At 38.8% G+C, this 24,017-nt stretch overlaps 1 protein-coding gene across 3 annotated transcripts in view; it reads right to left on the reverse strand.

The window, feature by feature from the left end:
* Positions 1 to 4,574, reverse strand: part of GABRA3 (gamma-aminobutyric acid type A receptor subunit alpha3) — a 175,403-nt gene extending 170,829 nt beyond the window's left edge. For 2 of the 3 annotated variants that reach the window (XM_037025058.2, XM_073228071.1), the window contains exon 1: positions 4,401 to 4,569. The gene's annotated coding sequence lies outside the window, so the exon portion shown is untranslated. Of the gene's footprint in view, positions 1 to 4,400 lie in introns of all 3 variants that reach the window. The other variant, XM_037025059.2, reaches the window with a different exon arrangement.
* Between the last annotated feature and the right edge of the window lie 19,443 nt (positions 4,575 to 24,017).

The following is a 24,017-nucleotide window of genomic DNA, read 5'->3' on the forward strand; positions in this document are numbered from 1 at the left end:
TCTACTCCAACACAGCTGAGTTTCTCACTATTCCTAATGCGTGCCCTCTGTTTTCCTGGCCTCGGCCTAGAACATGTTTCCCATCCCCCAAACTCTGCATCTCTAGTTTGCCCAATCTTCCAAGCCCAGTTCAAAGGCCACTTCCAGCAAGCTGTCTCTGACCTCCTTGGCCGCAAGCCCTCTTCCTTTCATGGGTGTGGAGCTCATCCTTCTAGTATTATAGTTGTTTGCATATTTCTTCTCCCTCTTACGTGACTGTGTCTGTCGTCTTGGAGAGCAGAGACTATTCCTAAATCAGTCTGTATCTCCCACGTTGCCTTTGGCTCAGAGTGTGCACTCGGTAACCTTACACTGAACGCGTTTACTTTAGGCCACATCAGTACCTGTGTTTCTGGAATAAAGACCAAAATTCTTATGATGGCCCAGTCTAGCCAGCTATTGTTTAGTCTCTCAAATTCACTATGGTTCTCTCATCCCAGGGCCCTGGTGCATACTCTTTCCTTCATCTACAAAACCGCTCCACCCAAGCCCATGTCTCTACTCAGCCTTAATATCACTTCCTCAAGGAAGCTTTTCTTCAGGCCCAAGCTAGATCAGTTTCCTCTGTTATCTACCTTCATAGCTCCATCCCCATACCTTTCCTTCATAACATTTATTGCTGACTTAACTAACACAGTTATGTGATGATCTGATTTATGGTCTCTTCCCCATAAAACTATAAGCTCCAAGTAAACAAGAGCCATGCCTGCTTTGCTTACCTTTATATCATTGGCGTAGCACCCGACCACAGCACTGAGTAACAGCCACTGAGTGACTGATCTGGGGAATCACTTGGTTAAAGGTGATGACTTGGGACTTGGAGTGGGCAAACTCTTTGCCTGGCTTCCTATAATTCTTTCAAAATAAAATTGGGATGCCAGGTAGCTCTCTGGGACAGGTAAGCTGGACTTCTAGTCACCATAAGAAATTTAGAAAAAAGGATGATTAGTGCCTCCCAAATGCTGGAAGAAAACTGAAGTCACCTTTCTTTTATGAACATATGGCCCCAAAAGGCATAAGTAACACCAAGTGATTTGTTCACTTAACCAACATTTATTGAACACCTACTATGTGCCATGCTAGTGGCTGATGGCGTGATCAAGTGGACTGATCCAGCCCCCTACTTGCTTGGAATTTGTAGTCTAAGGGTGGAATTTGTAGAAGCTTTAAAAAAAAACTTTTCGGATGTCACACCACCAGGTAATGCAAGTTTGTGAGGATATTATGTTCTCTGTCAATAGAGATATTTAACCTAGGATAAAAGGATCTGGGAGAGATGATTGAGAAAGTATAACTGGGCCCAGTCATATGGTCAGTGGCCTAGATCAGTGCCTCTCTGAACTTTCATTACCAGGCAGCAGCATTTTCTAGTAATTCATAGTTAATGTACTTTACAAAAGTAACAGTCTGCGATGCATTGAAAACACTTCCCAAACTAGTCCTTCAACAAGATTGTTCGAAAAGTGCTGGAACAGAAAGTTCAGGAGTACCTAGCTGCTTGTCAAAATGCAGACTCTGGTTCCACCCCAGACCCTCTGAATCAGAATTAGCATTTTAATAAGGTCCCTAGGGGCTTCCTTTGCACATTAAAGCTTGAGAAGCACTGGCCTAGATGATTTCTCAAGCCCTTCAGAACTCTGAAATTTCATAATTTACCTCAGATAGAGAACTGCGGGGCTGAAAGACCTTTGGTGATAGAGTCCACCCCTTCGTTTTATAAATGGAAAAACTGAGGTCCATGGAGAAGAAGTACTGTGTCCAAGGTAAGTGTCAAATTAGCAGAGCCAAGAATAGAACTCAGCCGAACACGGAGGTGAGTTTCCCACTCTGGCACAAGGCATGCTCACACCTGCTCCACCCAGTCCCTGTGTGCCCCATCCCCTTAGTGATGTTGTTCTTTCTGACATACTTTCCCATATAACAGTTTACTCTTCTACCTGCCGAAAACTGCGTGAACCTTGAATAACCACTATTTCAAGTGGTCCTTTATGATAATTGTCCTTAATCCCTGTTTTTCAAATCTTCCCACATGCCTATTGTCTGGCTGCTGTCTGGGCGCTCCGAGGCTTCAGAAAGGCCCCTTCAGACTAGCACCAACTGAATGCTGGTCTTTAGGAAAAGAAAGGAGTTTCTTTGTTCACATCAGTCCACTTGATAGTACTTAGTAAGCTTTTCCAAGGAAGAGAACATACACTGCTTTAGAAAGCTCAGTACGATCAGTTTGTGACTGACAAACAAGAGAATGGGGTACTAGGCCTTATTAATAAAAGTCTAGTCTCCAAAATGAAGCAGATGATGATCCTGTACTTGTGGTCTTATTAGATCAGAGCCTTGAGAGGAGGGGCATGACTGCTGTCCTCAACTATGCGAAGAGCTCTTATTAAGCAGAAGCAAATTTGTTCCAGATACTCCCAAAGAACCAATGAACAGAAGTCGCAGGCAGACGGAGCCTGGCTTGCAAAGGGGATTACTTTCTGACAATCAGAGTTGCTTAAAGATATAAAGAGCCATCTAATGAGATCTCTGTCACTGCAGAGAGATCAAATAGGAATCAGTCAATGAACTGAATGTTTAGGACAAATTCAAGAACTGGGTGCAGAAGTAAAGCTTAGAAACCTTTAGGGAACCTTCCAGTTCCAAGGTTTCGGTGTTCTCAAATATTCAGGACAGGGTCACTCTAAGCTCTCAGAAAATACGGGCGAGATCTAGTCCTGAACGGAGCAGTCTTTTGCTGGCTGTGAGATGGATGAGGTTAGGACAGTAGAAAAGTGAAGTCTTTCCAGGCACCCTTTTCAGAAGGAAGCAGGCTGGCCCAGGGGCCTTTTGGGCAGCCCTTCCAAGAAACTCAGGTGAGGCTTGGCCCCACAGTGGCCAGTCGCCGTGCCCCACTCCAAGTCCCTCTTACTCTACAGAAAGGCTGGCTGGCTACTTCCAAAAAAAAAAATCTTGCTCAACAGCCCCCTTCCTGACTGTACTTACACCTCCCCACAGATAAAGGGGCAAAGTTCTCCACAAGCAGGTAGTGGTGCTTAGTGGTCAAGACCATATGTTCTGGAACCAGGTCACCTGTGTCATAATCCCCAATTGGGATGTTTAATTACTCTGTAACTATGGGCAAGTTCCTTAACCTCTCTGTGCTTCAGTTTTGTCATCAGTAAAACAAGGATAGTTAATAGTATCTGCTTCATAGACTTGATGTAAGAATAAGACACATTAACCCTCAACCCAAGATCCAACACACACTAAGCACTTAACAATGTGAGCAATTAGTATTGTTATTGTTATAATTGCTACCATGAGCACAGTAGTGCCAATAACTCAAAAAGCTCCCATCAAGCAATGAGAGCCCTTCCTCCAGCAGTTCAGAGGGGCTAAACTACAAGAGCTTCAGCCAGTTCTTGCACAGCTCCGGACATCCAGAATGAAATGACCCGCCAGAAACCACGCCAGGAGTCCTGGCCCTTCACCCAGCTCCCTCTAAATCCAGTGGCCACCCCTCCCCCAGTCCACCCACAGCACAGGCAGAGGAGCGGCAAACTGGGAGGCCAGTTGCAGACAAACCATCAGGTGTGTTCTGCCCTCCCAAGGACACATCTGAACCTAATAGCAGGCCTGCCAGTGGGATGGGGTGGGGCATCCGAATCCCTGGTCTAACCTGCTAGCTCCGCCACCCAGGATGGGGAGCAGGCGGACAGTGGGGCTCCCACAGAGGAGCCTCCCAACTTTGTGAAGGAACTCAGGCCCAGCCCCACAATGAACCTCTTAAAGGAAGGGGGGAGAGGTCTCGACCTGCTTTCAAAAGCAGCAGTTATTTACAACTTTCTATTCCCTTGCGTCTGGGGGAGATAATGGGGAGATGGGGAGAGGGGCTGCATGGCATTCTCCCTTTTTCTCATTTCCAGCAACAAGAAGCAGCTGCAGAGAAAGCGTTAAAGGAGGAAGGAAGCTCCAGCCATTACCCCATCCCCGGGCGAGGGCTGTCTGAGGGGTCATGACAGTGCTGTCGGCTCGGACTAGGGGCCACTCGGTGGCTTGCTGCAGCAGCTGCCGGGGCCCCCCAAGCAATTTGCAAGGTCAGTGCTGACCTGCTTCCAAAGAACAAAACAATTCACTGACAATGAAGCGAATCGCGCATATACCACATCGCAACGGCCGCCCCCCGTCAGGCTTCCTCCCAGTGCCCCCCCCCCCCAGTCCAGACACAGACTAGAGGCTTCTGGCAGCCCCGCCGGGCACCCAGGGCAGCATCACAGCTGCAGAGCGGGTCTCGCCCCCAGCCGGCCCGAGGACACTCGGAACGGAGGGGGGAGAGGAGACCCGAGCTGGGGGGATGGGGACGCAGAGGCGCCCAGGTTTCTTACCGAGAGCCACAGTCACTGCCCCGCAGAGGAGACAAGGGAGGGATGAATGAACTGAGAGAGGCGGGAGGTCGGCCCTCCCGGGGCTGGGCTCCCTCTGCTCCTTCTCGGAGTCTCTCTCCGCGCCCCTGGCTCATCTGTCTCTCCGGTCCGCCAGCCAGCCTGCGCGCGCTCCCGCCGCGCTCGCGCTCGCCCCCCCACCCCACGCCCGCTCCCTCTGCCCTCTCTCCCTCCCCGCCCCCTTCCTCCCCTCTTCCTCCCTCCCTCCTGCCCCCCTTGGCTGGCTGTACATTCCCCAGGGCTCGGTGCGCCGAACACAGCGCTGCAAGGCTTTGCATCCGTGGTGATTTCAGGAAAGATTAGCGTTGTATTCCTTAAGGTATCCAGCAGAGAGATGGAGGGAAGCCCAGGGAGAAGGGGCGGGGCAGGGGAAGCAAGGGGAAGAGGAGGGGGCCAAAGGGTAAGAGCAGGTAGAAGGATAGAGGAAGAATGGTTCACCATAGGGGGGGGTGTGAGCCTTACTAGCTGCTCCCAGACAGAAGACAGGTGCTCTGTCTCCCTTCTATCCGAGTGGGCGTGCCTCCAAGCCCAGTCTCCAAATAAAGGTTTGCCCATCCCGTCTATTCACACTGCATCTCTGAGGACCATAATGAGCTTTAAAAAAAAAAAGTACATCAAAGCATTCCCACTCCACTAAGAAGGGTTCAGCTACATTGATCCGCTAATAACCTAACTGCTAACCCCCACCTCCAACCAAGTGGAAGTGAGGACCCAGTTCGGAACCGTGCACTGGAGCTTCCCTCCAGGCAAAACAGACAAGCAGAAACACAACGCTCTCCTTTCAAAAACCTCTTCAGGGAGCACAGGTGTACGTAAGTGTGTGAACCTACCTGCAGCTGCACAAGGGGGAAGACAAGAGGGTGGGGGAAGGAGGGGAATCAACTCAAAGTATAAAACAATTATATTCCCATTGAGGCAAAAAACAAAACCTGGTCAAATTTTAGCAACAATGAAACACAGGGTAGAAAGAGACCTAGGCTAAGGGTAAAGTAAAGGAACTTAGGTTCAGGTCCTGCCTCAGAAAGTAACTCCACTGTTCCCTTTGACAAGTCCTTTTTCCATCTGGCCCTCATTTTCCTCAACAGCAAAATGAATGGTAATGGACGTACTGATCTTGAAAGACCCTTTCAGACCTAACCAGCCAGGCTCTAAAACAGGAAAATCCTAGGTGAAGGAGGAGCTGACCTGTGGAGAGTGGAAATACAGACTACCAAATTTCAAATGTCCTCCAAAAGATGAGTCCCCAAATGGGACCCCAAATCACAGTGACATAAAATTTCATTTTGAGTGTTTCAAGGGGCAACATAAATATGAGCATATGTGTAAAGAGCTGTTCTTATCAAGTAATTCAGCTTCCACCTACATATAGGCATACCTCAATTTATTGTGCTTCACTTTATTGCACTACACAGATACCAGGTTTTTTATAAATTGAAGGTTTGTGACAACCCTGTGTTGAACAAATCAATCGGCACCATTTTTCCAATGGAATTTGCTAACTTAATGTCTCTGTGTCACATTTTGGTGATCCTCACAATATTTCAAATGTTTTCATTAATTATATTTGCTAGGTGATCTATGATCAGTGATTAAGACTTGCTGAAAGCTCAGATGATAGCATTTTTAGCAATAAAGTATTTTTAATTAAAGTAGATACATTTTTCAAACATAACACTATTGCACATTTAAGAGGCTATAGTATAGTGTAAAAATAACTTTTCTATGCACTAGGGAACCAAAACATTCATTTGACTCACTTTATTGTGATATTCAAACCCACAATATCTCCAAGGCATGCCTGTGTAATGATTATGCTTAATCAAGTTTTCTTAATCAAACCCCTCATACTGTGATTTTTAGCCCATTCAGTCAGAGAATCAAATGGTCATTCAAGGCACCTGATTGAACATGAGTTTTGCTGTGTGTAAGTATACCGGCCTTGATGTCCATACAGTGACTGGGACAAGGTAGGCATTTAAACTTTTCCCCATGGTGTGCTATTTCTGTCTAAACTACTATCCCATTGTATACCCCGCCCATCCTTAATATTCTCTAATGTCCAGTGAGGCACATGTGCTCCACTCTGACTACACACTTCTTCAAAAGCAGATATATAATAAGTATATGGAGAGACAGGGGTTCATAGGCTCAGAGTCACTGAGCTGAAAGGACCATAAAGATAACTATTTCATTGCACAGAAGGACAACTGGCCTGCTGGCAAAATATAGCTCACACAGCGTTATGGCCAGTCAGTGACAGAACCGAGATCAGCACCCAGATGGCTGACCCCAGATAGAGTATTTTTGTCTACCAAAGTCACATGTAAGTGGTACATAAAACAAGTGTACATGTGGGCACATAGCTATGCACACTCCTTCCTGCAGAGGTACACAATTTGTGTGTACATTTGTTTGCATAAATGTCCATTAGATTTAAAGGATTGGCAAAATGGCAAAAAGAAATGTTATGAAGTGGCAGAAGGTTGCTGTATTATTTCCTAGGGCTGCCATAATAAATTATCATAAATTTCATGACTTAAAACAACAGAAATTTATTGTCTCGCAGTTCTGGAGGCCAGAAGGCTACATCAGGGTCCTGGCAGGGCCGTACTTCCCCCGAAGGCTCTAGCGGAGATGAAGAATCTCTCCTTGCGTCTTCCTGCTTCTGGTACCTACTGGCATTCCTTGGCTCATAGAAACATCATTCCAATTTCCACCTGAAGGAAAATAATAGCAGAAGAAAAGATGGATCTGATGCCCCAATTTAATGAGGGGCATCAGAAATGGTAATACATGAATAAATATCATTTTTTTCTTAATTTCTTTGCAATATATATGTGAGTTTAAATGAAAAATCCTAACATTATAATATATAATATGTAACGTAGATGACATAATACACGTGACAACTATAATATCAAAGGGGCAAGATCTTTACATTCACATGAGGCAATACAATACTGACTCTAAGCAAACTGAAAAGTTAATAGTGGACTGATTTCCAATTCCCCATGTAAGGAACCTGGAAGTCACTGCTCCATCCTAACAAGTAAGCCCTCAACAGACTGAAAAAACAACTCTTGGGTATGTAAGCGAGGTGAGGATATGCGGCAAATGCTTCCCCAAAGCCTGGAGAGGCATGCACTAGCTGAAGACTCACTAGCTGAAACTGCTGAGGACCCAAGGTCAGGGTAGGACAACCTCAACTGTAACTAAGGAATTGCTGGAAGCAACTCTGAGCGTAAACAGTTGCAGGGGTTCTAGTACTAGGGGGCACCCACAATATTGTGAATTTACCTCTAGGAACTTGACCAGGTTCACACAATAAATATCAGAAAAAACCCACTCATACTTCCTGTGGCAGAAGGAAGAGCAAAGGAACTATTGTGAAATAATCCTGAGCACTCAGTTCTTCTCAACAAGGGCCGCCCTTAGGAAAAACTGCTTAACTGGGGCCTCACCTGCTACGGTATTATCAAAACCAAACTGACCTGTGGGGAGGGAAATGCCCAACTCTAGTCAGCTCTAGTCTTTTGCTTGGAAGAAGGAAAATACCCAACTCCAGCCCACTCTAGCTACCCTGCCCCACCTAAGGTGGGAGAAAAATCTGAGAAGCGTTTGTGAAGTTCACAGTCCCGAGGCACAGGCTCACGAAATAGTGAGACCTACTCAGAGGCATATCTACCACTACCCCTGGTCCCTACACCTCACCACCACATTACCAAAGGCCTATACACGGCAGTTCCTTAGGCCTGGTACATCACATCCAAATAGCAAGAAAAAAATTGCAAAGCATATGCCCGGACGCCAAAGATACAACTTGAAGAGACAGAGCAAATATCAGAAATAGGCATGACAAGGATGCATTTATCAGACCAGGAATTTAGAACAAATATGATTAATACACAAAGGGCTCTTGTAGATAAAGTAGACAGCATGCAAGAACAGATGGGCAATGTAAGAAGAGGGGTGGAAATCCTAAGAAAGAACCAAAAATAAATGCTAGAAATCAAAAACACTGTAACAGAAGTGCAGAATGCCTTTGCTGGGCTTATTAGTCAATGACAGAACTGAGGGAACAATCTCTGCAAAGAGAACAAAGACTGAAAAAAAAAGAGAAACGGAACAGGATATCCAAGGATTTGGGGCAAATATAGAAAGTGTAACACATACAAAATGGGAATTCCAGCTGGAGAAGAAAGAGAGAAAAGAAGAAATATTTGAAACAATGACTGAGAATTTCCCCAAAGTTATGTCAGACACCAAACAGAAGATCCGGAAGCTCGGAGAACACAATCCAAAAAACTACACCTAATGATGTCATTTTCAAATGACAAAAAATCGAAGATAAAGAAAAACTCCTGTTTCAATTACTAGAGCTTTGCAGTATATAGTTTGAAATCAGTAAGTGTCATGTCTCTGGCTTTGTTCTTCCATCTCAGGATTCCTTTGGCTATTTGAGGTCTTTTGTAAGTTCCATGCAAATAATAGGAATTTTTTCCTTTGGTGAAAAATGCCACCAGAATTTTGATATGGATTACATTGCATTATGGATGGCTTTGGGTAGCATAGACATTTTAACAATGTTTATTTTTCTAATCCGTGAACACAGGATCTATTTGTGTCTCGTTCAATTTCTTTCATCAAAATCTTACAGTTTTCATTGTACAGATCTTTTACTTCCTTGGTTAAATTTATTCCTAAGAATTTTATTGTTTTGGATGTTATTATGAATTGAATAGTTTTCTTTATTTCCTTTTCTGATGTTTCATTATTAGTGCATAGAAATGCAATTGATTTCTGTATGATGATTTTATTTCCTGCAACTTTACTGAATTTGTTTAGTTTCAACAGTGTTTTAGTTAAATCTTTAGAACTTTCTATATATAAGATTATATCATCTGCAAGTAATGACAATTTGCTTCTTCCTTTCCTTTTTGGATACTTTTTATTTCATCTTTCCTGATTGCTGTGGCTAGGACTTCTAGTACTATGTTGAATAAGAGTGGTGAGAGTGGGCATTCTTGTCTGTTTCCTCATCTCAGAGGAAAAGCTTCCAGTCTTTCACTGTCGACTATGATGTTAGCTGTGGGTTTGTCATAATGACCTTTATTATGGTGAGGTACATTTCCTCTATGCCCAATTTGTTAGGGGTTTTTATCATGAAAGGGTGCTTGTATTTTGTCAAATGCTTTTTCTTCATCTATTGAGATGATCGTATTATTTTTACCTTTCATTCTATTAATATGGTATATGACACTTATTGATTTGTGTGTTGAACCACCCTGGCATCCCAGGGATTAACCCCAGTTGGTCCTGGTATGTGATCCTCTGAATGTGTTGTTGAATTCAGTTTTCTAGTATTTTGTTGAGAATTTTTGCCTCTAGATTCATTAGGGATATTGGCCTGCAGTTTTCTTTTCTTTTCATGTTCTTGCCTGGCTTTGGTATCAGGGCAATCCTGTCTTTATAAAGTGAGTTTGGGAGTGTTCTGTCATTTTCAGTGTTTTGCCTAACCCCTGATAAGCACAAATGTACTCTTAGTTTCTATGAGCACATATTTTAGATTCCACGTGTAAGTATTTGTCTTTCTCTGCTTGATTTTTCACTGACCTCGGTGTTCATCCATTTTGTCAGAAATGTCAGGATTTCCTTCTTTTATGTGTCTGAGTAATATTCCATTGCATATATGTACTACATTTTCTTTATCCATTCATATGTCAATGGACACTTAGGTTGTTTCCATGTCTTGGCTATTGTGAATAATGCAATGAACATGAGGGTGCAGACATCTCTTGGAGATAGTGGTATCACTTCCTTTGGATATATACCTAGAAGTGGGATTCATAGATCATATGGTAGTTCAATTTTAAATTTTTTGAGGTCCACCCATACTGTTTACCATAGTGGCTGTATCAGTTTACATTCCCAACAACAGTGCACAGCAGCTCCCTTTTCTCTACATCCTCGCCAACGCTTGTTACCTATTGTTTTTTTTCATGACAGCCATTCTAACATCAGGTATGAGGTGATATCTCATTGTGGTTTTGATTTGCATTTCCCTAAGGATTTTTTTATGTACTGTTGTCCATTTGCATGTCTTTTTTGGAAAAATGTCTATTCAGGTCATTCGCCCATTTTTAATTGTATGTTTTGTTTCTGCTATTGAGTATTATGAGGGTTTTTTTATATTTTCAGTATTAACCCCTTATCAGACACATAGTTTGTAAATACTTTCTCCCATTATTTAAATTGCCTTTTCATTGTGTTTATTGTTTCTTTTGCTCTGCAGAAGATTTTTAGTATGATGTATTTCCACCTATTGACTTTTGATTTGTTGCTTATGCTTTGGTGTCATATCAAAAAAAAATCATGGCCAGTTCCAATGTCAAGGAGCTTTATCCCTATATTTTCTTCTAGAAGTTTTATGTAAATCTTACATCTAAGATTTAATCCATTTCAAGTTAATTTTTATGAGTGGTATAAAAGAGGGGTTAATTTAAATAATAACTTTTGCATGTGACTATCCACTTTTCCAATATCATTTACTGAAGAGACTATCCTTTACCCTTGAGTATTCTTGGCTCCCTTGTCAAATACTGGTTGACAGTATATGCACAGGTTTAAATCTGAGCTTTCGGTTCTGTTTCATTGGCTTGTGTGTCTGTTTTTGTGCCAGTGCCATACTGATTTAATTACTATAGCTTTGTAATATAGTTTGAAATCAGGAAGTATGATTCCTCCAGCTTTGACATTCTTTCTCAGTTCTTTGGCTATTCAAGGACTTGAGTGGTTCCCTGTGAATTTTAGAATTACTTTTTTCTATTTCTGTGAAAAATAACATTGGAATTTTGATAGGGATTACATTGAATCGATAGATCACTTTGGGTAGTGTGAACTTTTGAACAATATTAATTTTTCTGATCCATATACATGGTATATCTTTCCATTTGTGTCTTCTTCAATTTCTTTCATCAATGTGTTATTGTCTTCAGTGTATAGACATGTCAATTCTTTGGTTAAATTTATTCCTAAGAATATTACTGTTTTTGATGCTATTGTGAATGAGATTGTTTCCTCAATTACACTTCAGATAGTTCATTTTCAGGGTACAGAAATACAACTGATTTTTGTGTGTTGATTTTGTACACTGCAACTTTGCTGAATTCATTTATTAGTTCTAACATTTTTTGGGTGTGGAAAATTTAGGGTTTTCCTTATGTAATAGCATGTCATCTGCAAACAGAAAAAATTTAACTTCTTCCTTGCCAGTTTGGATGCTTTTTATTTCTTTGTCTTGCTTAATTGCTCTAGAGTGAACTTCCAGTACTATGCTGAATAACAGTGGTAAGAGTGGGCACTCATGCCTCATTCCCAGTCTTAAAGGAAAAGCTTTCAGCCTCTCACCATTGAGGATTATGTCAGCTGTGGATTTCTCATATATGGCTCTTATTATGTTGAGGTACGTCCCTTCTGTATCCAATTTACTGAGAGTTTTTACCATAAAAGAATGTTGAATTATTTCAAATGCTTTTCTCATCTGTTGACATTACCATACGATCTTTATCCTTCATTCTATTAGTGTGGTGTCTCACACTTAACAATTTGTGTATGTTGAAACATCTTTGCATCCCAGGGATAAAACCAATTTGATCATGATGTATGATCTTTTTAGTGTGCTATTGAATTAGGTTTATTAGTATTTTGTTGTAATATTTGCACCTATGTTATATCAGATACATTGGCCTTCAGTTTCCTTTTTTTCGAGTATTCTTATCTGGTGTTGGTATCATGGTATTTCTGGCCTTATAAATGAGTTTGGTACTGTACCTTCCTCTTCAATTTTTTGGAGGAATTTGAGAAGCATTGGCCTTAACTCTTCTTTAAATATATTGAAAAATTCATCAGTGAAATGATTTCAGCCAGGTTGTCCTTTTGTTGGGAGGTCTTTGATTACTACTTTGATCTCCTTACTCATTGCTGCTCTGTTCAGATTTCCTGCTTCTTCATGAGTCCATGTTGGTAGATTGTATATTCCCTTTTGATTTCTTCATTGACCCCCTAGTTTTTCAGAAGTGTGTTATTTTCCATGCATTTGTAAATTTTCTACTTTTCTTACTATTATGGGTTTCTAGCTTCATACCATTGTGTTCAGAAACAATATTTCATGTGATTTCAATCATCTTAAATTTGTTAAGACTTCCTTTGTGGTGCAATATATGATCTACGCTGGAGAATGTTCTGTGTGCTCTTGAGGAGAATGTGCATTCTGCTGATGTTGGGTGAAATAGTCTCTAAATGTCTACTAGGTCCATTTGGTTTATGGTATAATTCAAGTCTTCTGCTTCCTTATTTTCTGTCAGGATATCTATTCAATGTCAAAGGTGAGGTACTGAAGTCCCCTATTGTTCTTTTATTGCTGTCTATTTGTTCCTTCAGTTCCATTAATATTTGTTTTAAACATTTAAGCACTCGATGTTGGCTGCATATATACTTACAAGTGTTATATCCTCTTCATGAATTTACCACTTTATCACCACATAGTGACGTTCTTTGTCTCTTGTGACTGATTTTATGTAAGTATAGCCACTCCTACTCTCTTTCGGTTACCATTTGCACATATGTCTATTTCCATCTCTTCACTTTGAGCCTATGTGTGTCCTTAAAGCTGAGGTGAATCTCTTGTGGGCAGCATAGTGTTGAGTCTTCCTTTTTATCCATTCAGCAATTCTGCATCTTTTGATGAGAGAATTAAATCCACTTATATTTAATGTAATTATTGGTATATAAGAACTTAGTACTGCCGTCTTGTTAATTGTTTTCTGGCTATTTTGTAGTTCCTTTGTTTTCTTCCCTTCCTTTATGATCTGATAATTTTGGTAGTGGTATGCTTTGGTTCCTATCTATCTTTTGTGTATCTTCTATGGTTTCTCACTTTGTGGTTATCATGAAGCTCACATAAAACATATTATAGTTGTAATAGTCTATTTTAAGGTTGTAACAACGTCACTTTGATTGCCTATAAAAACTCTACCCTTTTACTTCTTCAAACACATTTTATATATTTGATGTCATGATTTACATTTTTTACATTGTTTATCCATTAAACAATTATTGTAGTTATATTTATTTTTAATATTTTTGTTTTAACATTTATACTAAAGTCAAAATGTTTATAAGTAACAAAAGTTAATAAAATACTTTAATAGACCCTTAAAAATTAGACATTTAAAGACACACAAATGGCCAATAAATATAGAAAATTATACATCACTAGTCATTACAAAAAGTCAAATTAACACTATAATGCAACAGCACCACACATTCACTGGAATAGATAAAAGATCGATTTGTATTCACTGTTAACAAGTACATGAAACAAATGGAACTCTCATACATGAAGGGTGGAAGTTTAAAATATACAACCATTTTGAAAAACTCTGGCAGTTTCTCATAAAATTTAACATGTGCCTTTACCTACCATCCAGTAATTCTACTCATAGGTACGTAACCAACAGGAAGGAAATCACATGTTCACAGAAAGACTCATACAATAAAGTTCATCGCAGCTTTATTCACAATAGCTAAAAAAAGGGGGGACCTGGGGAAAACAAAGTCCATAGTAATAGAATGAATAAATGAACTGAGGTAGAGCCATACAGTGGAGTTGTAGTCAGTATTGAAAAAAAGACTACTGATAAATATAACAACATGCCTGGTCTCAAAAACAAGATGTTGAATGAAAGAAGTGAGATAAAAGAGGAGTGCACTCTATAATATGAAGTATAGGAAAAGGTAAAACTGATCTGTGAGAGAAGTCTGAATAGTGGTCACTTAAGAGAGTGGAGAGTAACTGGAAGGGGCACAAGGGAACTTCTGAGTGATGGTTACATGAATGTACCCTTTGTCAAAGTTCATCTTTTCGTTTTTTTTTAAGATTTGTGGGCTTTGCTGTATACATATTACATCACAATAAAACACTGCTAGTGATGCTGGGGTTCTTGTTTGCGGAGTCCATGAACTTCACAAACACTCAAGGTAGGAGAGCAAGGCAGAGATTTTTATTTAGAGATAAAGCGAGAGGACAGAGCTCCTGGCTCAGGCCAGAAGGGGACAGGAGAGGCCCGGAGTGGTGTGTTATCTAGGGGGTTTATAATTTGTTGGGAGACAAAGGGCTAGGGATGTGCACCTGCTAAGTGGTCCAAAAATATTTATCTTTGAAGAGACATTAAGTTTCTTATTAGTTGTCTTGCCAATGGGTTTCAGCCCCAGGCAAGTTCACTATGGATTCAATGTGACCAAAGAAAATGACAGCAAAAGTTTTTTTGGGTGAAAGGGTTTATTACCTGGCTTGTTCTCTGGTGGTAGGTCGAGCACTAGCATCTCTGCCTCTGCCCAGAGCACGGGGCCGAGCTCTCTATACAGCGCAATAATAGCTTATTGCCTAAAGGTGTGGAAGCGGTAGCCTAGCAACAGGCCAGTTACATCATCAAGTGGTTTAAGTTCAGTGGGATCCTGGCCATAGGAACCCCAGCTTCCCCACATTAGTCTTCCTGGTTATTTACTAGAATTTTACTGCTCTGATTTCCTCCCAGGATAGCAGATTCCTGGTCTGGGAGCATATCACTCAAGACTACCTGCTTTGCTCCCAAGGTGGGCTGAGTTATTGTCTGTTTGTTAAAGAGTATGTTAAGAAACTGACTTTTTAACTAATTGGGTTTTAAAATGCAATCTTATTTTCCAGATGGAGTCCTTCATGTTTGCTTGGGCTTGCTTGTTAAAGTGCCCAGGTGGCAAATCACTTGACTAGGGCTGCAAGAAGAAAGGCAGCACGTGGGTAAAGTGAGAAAAAGAAGCTGGCCCCCCAGCAGGCCAGAGCAAGTCTCACAATGGATTATCTTGCTTTGTTTCTTCCAGAGGCCCTCCCCCTCCTCTGTCTGAGCCCACCGTCCCTGTCTCATTAGAAAACAAAAACATAATGATCAGCTGAATATTACTGTAATTATTAAAGAAATGAAAAACCAAATTTTTCCAACAAAGAAAATCTAGGCCAAAATGCCATTGCTGCAATTTCTACCAGTCATCAGAAACAAGTAATTACAGTTGAACAAAACTTGTTCCATAGAATAAACAAAGATGCAACACTACCAAAATCATTTTATGAAGCTATAAGCGTGAGACCAAAACCTGATGAACTGAATGAGCAAATAAAATTATAGGCCAGTCTGATTCATAGTCATGAATGAACAAATCTTAAAAACTGTTTATAAATCATATCCAACAATATATAACAGCCTAATACATCATGACCTGGCTGGGTTTATCTTAGAAATACAATTCTGGTTAAAACATTGTTAATGTTATTCACCACATTAATATTTTAGAGGAAAACAATATTTTGATTATGCAAAAAGTCATAGGAAATAAATCATATAATAAAATTTAATATCCATTCTTTGCCAAAAATAAGAGTAAACAACAAATACAAGAGAACGTCCTTGATATAATACCAATGTATCTATAAAATTACTTACTGAAAACATCACACTTATCCGTAATACATTAAAATACTTCTCTTGACATTGGGGCTATAAGAAGATGGCTATAATTACCACTACTATTCAACATTACAGTGCAAGTCCTAGTCAGTTCAGTTATGAATTTTTTAAAAGAACTAAAAACAGAAATGTAGGAACAGTAGTATAAAACTAACTTTATTCATAGATTATATTGTTGATTACATAGAAAAATCTAAAAGAATCTATAAATAAGCTGTTATATTTAAGAAGGGACTATAGCAAAATTGCTGGATGAAAAAAATGACATCCAAAAATCAGTTTTCTGTAAGTGAGCAAAAGACATATAAGTCATTAAAATATCCCAGTTGTAATCGCATCAAAAACATCTATTCAGATATGCCTCTGAATAAAAGGCCATTAAAAGGAACAATTCTCTACAAATAGAAAAAACAAGATAATATATAAAATTCATAATTTTAGAGGTTCCAGATAGTGGTGGAAACAACAAGGATTAAATAAATTAACATTAACATGCTAAGAGGAGAAAATCTTTCCAAAGTGAACTGACAATCTCCAAATGTTTTTTTCCCCTGGAAAATGTACTAACTCAGAACAGGCTGAGGAGCAGGCTTATCAAGGCAAAAAAGTCTCTACTGGGAGAAAACAAAAACCAACAAAGCTTTTAACTGTTTGACAGTTAAAACAGGGCTGGTTGACAAACTGAAAAGTTGATAAGACTTAAATGCTCGGCAGATTTCCCCTACCAGACATTTGCTGACTTCTGGAACTGCACAAGAACACAGGGAGCTAGGTCAGATGCTTCTAGAAGGTAAAGTGAAATCTCCAGCAACTGCCCAGTTCTTAAGAAACAGACATGTGCTAGCATTTGAAGCTACAGGAGGCTGCAAACTGTGAATGTGAACAGGCAGATCAAAACCCACCGAGGTTTTACATCCCAGGGAGGAAGAGCAAAGCAGAAATACACTGGCTTTAACTAAAACTGCAATCCAGCCCTCACTCAGCTCAGTGTCTAACGGGATTGGGGTAAGCATCTCCTCACCTTATCTGCTTAAATAAAAGGGGAAAAGTAGAGCTCTCTTTAGACTCTCTCATCTAGAGTCTCTATGGTTCTTTTATACATAATGCATGGCGTGCAATAAAAAATTACTACAACTACTGCATACCTATTAGAATGACTGAAATCCACAACACTGATAACACCAAATGCTCGTGAAGGTGTGGAGCACAGGAACTCTCATTCACTGCTGGTGGGGATGCAGAAGGGTATGCTTCCTTTGGAAGACTGTTCAGAGATTTCTTGATTAAACAGTTAAATACTTTCACCATATGACCCCAGCAATCATGCTCCTTGGTACTTATCCAAATGAGTTGAAAATTTATGCCTACACAAAAACCTACACCGATGCTTTGAGAAGCTTCATTTATAATTTTCAAAACTTGCATAGTATCCAGATGTCCTTCAGTAGGTGAATAGACAATAAACTGTGGCATATCCAGACAATGGAATCTTATTCAGTGCCAAAAAGAAATGAGCTACCAAGCTATGAAAAGGCATGGAGGAACCTTCAATGTATATTACTAAGTAGAAGAAGCCAATTTGAAAAGTCTACATATTGTAAGATCCCAACTATATGATGCTCAGGAAAAGGCAAAACTACGAGACAGTAAAAAGATCAGTAGTTGCCAGGGGTTATAGGGACGGAGGATGGATAGGCAGAGAACAGAGGATTTGGGGGGCAGTGAAACTACTCTGTATGGTACTGTAATGGTGGGTAACTGTCATTATGCATTTGTTCAAACCCATTGAATGTACTATGCCAAAAGTGAACCCTAATGTAAACCAGAGACTTTGGGTGATTATGTGTTCATGTAAGCTCATCAATTGTAATAAATGCACCACTCTGGTGGGAGGTGTTGGTAAAGGGGAAGGTTATGCATGAACGGGGGCAGGCAGTAAATGGGAAATCTCTGTACCTTCCATTCAATTTTTCTGTGAACCTAAAACTGCTCTAAAAAATAAAGTGTATTAAAAATAATAAAATTAAAAATACTAGATATGCAAAAAGTTAAGACAGTATGACATATACATCAAGAGAAAAGATTTAAAACATGCAGAAGGACAGATGATCTGGACATTGGAATCATCAGGAAATTACTTTAAAATTAGCTATGATTGATGTTTAAAAATAAAAAAGAGAAAAGATAAAAAGATGAATGAAGAAATTCAATAAGGAATTTTTTTAATGGAAATAATCAAATGGATATCTTAGAACAAAATGACCAAGAACTCAGTGCATGGGTTTAACAGGATAGTGGACACAAAAAGAACATGATTATATTAATCCAAAACATGTTAATACACAATACTAAACCTGAAGCACAGAAACAAAATGAATTGGAAAAAAGACAAAGCAAAGAGACTTGTCAGATACAGTCAAGGCCTAACACATATGTAATGGGAAAAGAAGGAGTGGGGTAGAAGCAATATTCAAAGAGATAAAATATCCAAAAGGTTTACAAAACCAGTGAAAGACATAAACCCACAGAATCAAGTTCAGTAGACCATAAGCAGGATAAGTACATAGGCACATCATAGTCAAGCTACTAAAAAAAAAAAAAAAAAAAATGGAGAAAATCTTTCAAGTGCCCAGAAGAATAACATACACTACATTCAACGGAACAACACTGAAACTGAAACCTTCGTAAGATTGTGTATCAATGATACTTTAATAAAAAAAAACTGAAGGCAGACTTCTCAAAGGAAACAACACAACCGAGAAGACAATGTTATGACACTTTTTTAAGTGCTAAAGTAAATATAAACAGGCAGAACTATCAGCATAGAAGTCTATGCCTCCCCAAAAATTCTTCAACAACTGGGTGAAATAAAGAAGCTTTCAGATTAACAAAGACTATAAAGAAATTCCTCACTAGCAGACCAACACTGGAAGAACAAAAATTTCCTCAGGAAAAAGGAAGATGATCCCAAACAGAAACATGGCAAAGATACATGAAAATCAACTGTAATTATAATATTGTATGGAGTTCAAATATATATAAAACTAAAACGCTTGATAAAAATAATGTAAAAAGATGAGAAAGGGATGCATGGAAATGTACAACTAGGTGGTCAGTATATTCCCAAATTGTGTGATTAGATTAAACATAAATAAACCAAATATTCCCAAGTAAAACACTAAGATCAGATTGGATTTCAGAAAACCCAAATATATGCAAGTTTTAAGATGTACACTTTAAATATTAAGATGCAAAACCTTGAATATAAAAACACAAAGATGGTATTCCAAGAAATGGTTGACCAAAATCCCGTTATATTATCATATTAATATCAGAAAAAGCAAGCATCGGTACTAGATATAAAAAGACATATGTCGTGATTATAAAGGTGGTCAAACAGGAAGGTGAAGTCTTCTATGGGAGGTGTCAAAGAATTTGTGGACATCTTTTATGTACCTCAAATCTCAATTAAGACAGCAGCAGAGATTTTTGCAGGAATTGGCAAGCTGATTCTAAATCCATATGCTAATGCAGAGGTGTAAGAGAGCCAAAAGCAATTTCAAAATAAAAGAATAAATCTGGAGAATATCAACTACCATATATCATGCTACTACCTAAGTAAGAAACTGTGATTTTGGTGCAAAGATATACTAACTGGAATGATTATGGATATAATGGAGAAAATAGAGCTCAGGCATATGAGCTGATTTGTTTTGTCAAAGGTGAGATTGCAGTACAGAGGTGAAAGTATAGTCTTACAAATAAGTAGTGCTATTTTAGGGGATATTCACTTGGGGAAAAAAATTGCAACTATATCCCAAACTTGCACCATATAAATTGCAAGTGAATTGCAAAGTTTTATGTTAAAATTAAAGTAATAAATCTTTTATAGAAAAGATTTTTTAAAGCAAGACAGAAAAGCCACTAACCATGAAAGAAAAAAATTGGTAACTTAGGCCACATTAAAATTAAGATCTGCTCATCAAAACATACAAATAAAAAATGAAAAAGGAATTTACAGGATGGGAGATGACATTTGAAATACATACATCTGGAAAACAAGTTAAGGAAATAAAAAGGACTCCTTTTATATTTACTATATTTACAAAGCGCAGGAAAAACACAACCCATCTAGAAAAATAAGCAAATGAGTTAAACAGAACTTCACAAAAAAAGGATATTTAAATATCCAATATATATTTGAAAAGCTGTTCAACTTAATTCTCATCAGAGAGAAGTAAATAAGCAAATTAAAACCACCAAGAAGTACTACCTTCTCACTTGAATGACTATAATGTAAATGAAAAATATAAAATATCAAATGTTGAAAAAAATGTGTAGCAGTGTTATGCTAGGAAATGTTTAACAATTGAATCTACAAAAGTTAATAAATCAAAGCCGTGATTTATCTTACTACACTAATGGACAGTGACTGCAATGGGGTATGAGGGGGACTCGATAATATGGGTGAATGTAATAACACAATGTTTTTCTTGTGAAACCTTCATAAGAGTGTATATCAATGACGCCTCAATAAAAAAAAAGAATTGTTCCAGGAAAACGTATGGAAAAAAATAAAATAAAATAAAAGCCGTGATTTGTAGCCTTTTCCAGTCTGCATAGTGTAAATACTATAATAAAAGCCAATTTCAAGCAACCATCCTGAGGTCACTGAATGCAGATGGGAAGAGATCTGTACAATTGGCTCTTGAAAGACAGTATGGCCTGGCTGGAGAACACCACTGATGTGAAGCAACAATAATTCTCACATATTGTTGGTGGGAGTATAAAATAATACAACCACTTTGGAAAACTCTCTGCAATTTCTTCTAAAGTTAAAGATACGCATACCCTTAATACATAGCAATCCTACTCTGGAGTATATACTCAACAAAAATGCATAAATGCATATGTTCACCAAAAGACATGTTTGAGATTTCTCATAGCAGTATTATATGTAAGAGACAGACACTTCGGATACTACCCAAATCCCTATCAGCAGTTTAAAGGGCAAGCTGTAATTTAGTGACATAATGGAATACTATACACCAGCAGTCAACAAACTATGGCCCACAGGACAAATCTGGCCAGCCCACTGCTTTTACAGCTTCTAAGAATCATTCTAAAATGATTACATTTTAAATTGTTATACAATTACGTACATAACATTATCAGTTTTGCATCTTGGCCCACAAAGATTAAGATATTTGCTATCTGGCCCCTTATGAAAACGTTTGCTGACCCTCCTATAAATCAATGAGAATGAATGATCTACAACAGCAGTGATCTCTGGACCAGCAGCAACTTGTTATAAATGCGATCTTGGGCTCCACCCCAGATAGACTGAGTCAAACTCTGGGGCTGTTAGCCACCAATCCGTGCTTAAACTAGCCCTCCAAATAATTACGATGGTCAGGAATCACCAGTGTACAACTCAAAAACATAAATGAATATCATTAAACATAATGTTGAGTGTAAGAACAGATACAATAAAGAACATACTATATGATTTAAAATAAAATTCAGAAACAGGTAATACTATTAAAAAATCAGAGCAATGGCTGTTGATGGAAAGGGATTAGTTGCTGGATGAAATCATGTGGCAGGATTTTGGAGCACTAGTAATATTATGTTTTTTTATTTATGTGGTTGCTGCTTACCCACAATTTTCATGAGTTTGTGAAAACTCGTGCATACATACATATATGATATATCCAGGTGACCAACTGTCCTGATTTCCTAGGACTAAAGGTGATCATGGAATGTGGAACTTTCAGTGCTAAAACTGGGACAGTCCCAGGGAATGGGGCAAAACTGAGAGACATTAAACAAGACCTAAGGAAATTGGAGTATATACCATATTCATGAATTAGAGGATTCAATATTGTAATGAGGTCAATTTTTCCTAAACTGATAGATTCGACGCCATGCTAATCAAAATCCAAACTTTATTTTTGCTATTTTGTTTTGTTTTATTTGGGTGGAACTGCATAGATTGATTCTAAAATTTATTCCTAAGTGAAAAGGGCCAAAAGTCACTTGTCATGTACCTGTTAGCCATTTGTATGTCTTCTTTGGAAAAATGTCTATTCAGGTCCTTGCCCATTTTTTAATTGGATTATTTCTTTTTTTTGCTATTGAGTTGTATAAATTCCTTATGTATTTTGGATATTAACCCCTTATCAGATGTGGTTTGCAAATATTATTCCCATTCCATAGGTTGCCTTTTCATTTTATTGATGGTTTCCTTTTTTGTACAGAAGCTTTTTATTTGATGTAGTCACACTTACTCATTTTTACTGTTTTTGTCTTTACTTCTGGTGTCAAATCCAAAAAATTCAAAAACTCACCCATTCACAATTTCCTTAGAATAGTAAGGAAAGCAGCAGTAAGAGTGAAATTATTATTGTTTTTTTATGTGTCACGCATTGTTTTAATTACTTTAACATGTATTATTTCATAATCCTTATGAAAACATTCTATGATTGCTATTATTTATAAACTCAGAAAGGTTAAATAATTTGCTCAAGGTCAAAAAGCTCTTTCTGGATGTGTGGTTCATGCTTAGGCCTGTCTGTCTCCAAAGCTGATGTCGATTTGCTCAACATTTTCAATGTGAGATTTAGATTTCTGTATATGGTATAGTTATATTTTTACAAACACTGTAATTGTGGCTGGACAAAAAATACATAATCAAGTTGGCCTATCTAAACTCAAGTAGGTCCCTGGTGCTTCTCAACAATCCTACCGCATTTCCTTTCCATCTGTCCTCACACGCTCCTTGAAAACTGTTTCCAACTTTTTCTGCTTACTCTTTTTCTTTATTGGCATATAGTTTCCACAAAATCATAATAATTTTGGGTGTACAACATAGTTTTCAACATTTATATACATTAAAATGCTCACTACGATAAGTGTAGTTAGCAACCTGTCATCATCTCAAGTCATTACAATATTATTGACCATGTTCCCTGTGCTGTACTTTTCATCCCTGTGACTTATTTATTTCATAACTGGAAGTTTATACCTCTTGATCCCCTTCACCTCCCTCCCCTCTGGCAACAACCAGTTGGTTCTCTGTTTGTGAGTCTGTTCCTGGGTTTTTGTTTATTTATTTTTTAGTTTCCACATATAAGTGAAATCATATGTATTCATCTTCCTCTTTCTGACTGATTTCACTCAGCATAATACCCTCTAGGTTCACCTGTGCTGTCACAAATGGAAAGCTTTCATTCTTCTTTCTCAAGATGGCTTTGGCTATTCAGGATATTTTGTGGTTCCATACAAATTTGGGGGCTTGTCTAGTTCTGATAAAAGGCTGTTAGTATTTTGAGAGGGATTGCATTAAATCTGTAGATTGTTTGGGGTAGTATGGCCATTATAACAATATTAATTCTTCCTACCCGTCAGCACGGAATAGCTTTCCATTTATCCATGTTGCCTTCACTTTTTCATTCATCTCTTATAGTTTTCAGGGTACAGGTCTTTTACTCTCTTAGTTATATTTCTTCCTACTTATTTTCCCACTTCCTCTTTACTGAAACCACCACCACCTCCTTCCTACCCTCCCTCCCAGTTGATGACCTTGCTTCCTATTTCACTGAGAAAAGATAGGCAATCCAAAGAAGATGTCTACAAACTTACCACACCTACTCACCCACCAACATCATGCCTATATACTTTGCCTTCTTTCCAGGACTATGGATAAACTACCCCTTCCCCTACACCTCCACTTGCACACTGATTGCCGTCTATGGCATCTCAAGGATAGTACTACAAGCATTATGGCCTCTCCTACTCATCACCATTTCTCTCCCTTTACTGGGTCATCCTCATCAGAATTCTATAATATAGCCCATCTTTTAAAACTTTCTCTTAACCCCGCATTTCTTCTCAGCTACAACCTCATTTCTTTGTTCCCTTTTCGAGTAAAACTTCTCAAAAAGGTTATGTAAACTCATTATCCAAAACTTCCTTCCTGTTCTCTCTTGAATTCACTAAA

This window comes from Manis javanica, chromosome X (genome assembly GCF_040802235.1).
Source record: "Manis javanica isolate MJ-LG chromosome X, MJ_LKY, whole genome shotgun sequence".
NCBI lineage: Eukaryota > Metazoa > Chordata > Mammalia > Pholidota > Manidae > Manis > Manis javanica.